At 44.5% G+C, this 2,710-nt stretch overlaps 1 pseudogene; it reads left to right on the top strand.

Annotated features, from left to right (window-relative positions):
• The first annotated feature begins 319 nt into the window (after positions 1 to 319).
• LOC100982269 (legumain-like) lies at positions 320 to 1,491 on the top strand (annotated as a pseudogene).
• Positions 1,492 to 2,710: the final 1,219 nt, after the last annotated feature.

Below are 2,710 nucleotides of genomic sequence, written 5' to 3'. Positions count from 1 at the left end.
GTTACATTATTTTCCAATTTATAATTAAGATTTTTCTCACGGTCCCGCTGCCGCCGCCACCGCGGTCACTCGGCACCGCGGCTGCCACCGCTGCCACCACTGCCACCACGATCGCTTATCACAGGTTTCTGCAGTTGAACTCCAAAGTGCAGAAGGGTTTGGAAAGTAGCTGTATTCCTCAGGGTGGCACTGGGCACTGGTGCTGTTCCCATAGATGATCCTGAAGATGGACGCAAGCACTGGGTGGTGATCGTGGCGGGTTCAAATGGCTGGTATAATTACAGGCACCAGGCAGCTGCGTGCCATGACTACCAGATCATTTACCGGAATGGGATTCCAGACGAGCACATCATTGTTATGATGTACGATGACACTGCTCACTCTGAAGACAATCCCACTCCAGGAATTGTGATCAACAGGCCCAATGGCATGGATGTCTATCAGGGATTCCCGAAGGACTGACTATACTGGAGAGGATGTTACCCCACAAAATTTCCTTGCTGTGTTGACAGGCGATGCAGAAGCAGTGAAGGGCATAGGAACCAGGAAAGTCCTGAAGAGCGGTCCCCAGGATCATGTATGTGTTCGTTTACTTCACTGACCATGGATCTACTGGAATACTGGTTTTTCCCAATGAAGATCTTCATGTAAAGTACCTGAATGAGACCATCCATTACATGTACATACATAAAATGTACCAAAAGATGGTGTTCTATATTGAAGCCTGTGAGTCTGGGTCCATGATGAACCACCTGCCTGGTGATACTAATGTTTATGCAACTACTGCTGCCAACCCCAGAGAGTCGTCCTACACCTGTTACTATGATGAGAAGAGGTCGACGTACCTGGGGGACTGGTACAGCGTCAACTGGATGGAAGACTCAGACGTGGAAGATCTGACTAACCAGACCCTGCACAAGCAGTACCACCTGGTAAAATCACACACCAATACCAGCCACATCATGCAGTACGGAAACGAAACGATCTCCACATTAAAGTGATGCAGTTTCAGAGTATGAAACACAAAGCCAGTTCTCCTATCTCCCTGCCTCCAGTCACACACCTTGACCTCACCCCCAGCCCTGATGTGCCCCTCATGATCGTGAAAAGGAAACTGATGAACACCAACGATCTAGAGGACTCCAGGCAGCTCACAGAGGAGATCCAGCGGCATCTGGATGCCAGGCACCTCATTGAGAAGTCAGTACGCAAGATCGCCTCCTTGCTGGCAGCGTCCGAGGCTGAGGCGGAGCAGCTCCTGTCTGAGAGAGCCCCGTTCACGGGGCATAGCTGCTACCTGGAGGCCCTGCTGCACTTCCAGACCCACTGCTTCAACTGGCACTCCCCCACGTGCGAGTATGCGTTGAGACATTTGTACGTGCTGGCCAAGCTTTGTGAGAAACCGTATCCGCTTCACAGGATAAAATTGTCCATGGACCACGTGTGCCTCGGTCGCTACTGAAGAGCTGCCTCCTGGAAGCTTTTCCAAGTGGAAGCACTCCCCCGAATGTGTGCTAATCAGAGACTGAAGAGGTGGAGTGAGAAGTCCCCGCTGCTCCGGGCCCTCCTTGGGAGTCCCCACTCTAGGGCTCGCTCCAGGACCTACCTCACAGGATGACTTGCTCGCTGTTACCTACTTCCCCAGTCTTCTCTGAAAACCTACAAATTGGAGTGGGGAAAGCTCTGTATTGAGAAGGGTCATATTTGCTTTCTAGGAGGTTTTTTTGTTCTGTTGTTGTTTTGCCCGTTAGTTTTAAGGAGCAGGAAGTTCATGGGGGCTTCTGTAGCCCCCCTCAAAAGGAGTCTTTATTCTGAGAAATTCGAAGCTGAAACCTCTTTAAATCTTCAGAATGATTTGATTGAAGGGGGCCGCAAGCCCCAAATTGAAAACTATTTTTAGAAAATATTATGATTTTTTATTGCTTTTGTATTTAGTTCTGCCAGTGTTCAAGTCCTAAAAAATAAAGATTTATAACAGAGTCCCCCCAAAATAAAATAAAATAAAATAAAATAAAATAAAAAGTTTTTCTTCCTTTTATGGAAAAAAAAAAAAAACACTTACTTTATAGTAAACCCAAATTGCTTTTTTTGAGAGTCAAGCATTCCATTCTTGAAAAAGTTTTGGATTAATAGGATGTGTTTTGTCATTACCTGATCTTACAACTTATTCTCAGATTCAGTGACTCCATTTTAGTATGCTGGATGTTTTAAGCTATTATTTGACTGGCTACCCTGTGTCTGCTCTGCATAGTTGTCTTAATTTTAGTTTCTAAACATACTTTCCAGGTAGTGACAAAAATACGTGAAGCAATATATGAATTAGGTTCTGCTCAGGTAGACTGGCTTTAAATGATCATTTTAGCGATGATGGAAGACAAGTTTTGGGGTCGTGTTTTGCTTTAAGTCTTACCTAAATATTATCTCCTATCGAAGGGAAGAAATTACACTTGATGTTTACAGGTATGTAAATAAAAAGTCTTAAAACATGTTCCTAACATGTGAATAAAGCTTATTTTCTGTTTTCATCCCTCTTAAGTATTTTATGGTTACCAGAAATCAATGTCATCAGTGATAGAATGACAGAAATAACGTAAGTGTGTTAGAAAACTAGGGGTCACTTCCGCGATTCTACTGATCCGTGAGTGCTATTAAGAAGGTTCCTAAGTGTCTTATATTGTGCAAGATACAATATTTGAACTAATTTTTTTTT

Source organism: Pan paniscus, chromosome 14 (assembly GCF_029289425.2).
Source record: "Pan paniscus chromosome 14, NHGRI_mPanPan1-v2.0_pri, whole genome shotgun sequence".
NCBI classification, from domain to species: domain Eukaryota; kingdom Metazoa; phylum Chordata; class Mammalia; order Primates; family Hominidae; genus Pan; species Pan paniscus.
This window is presented reverse-complemented; position numbering and strand designations above follow the sequence as displayed.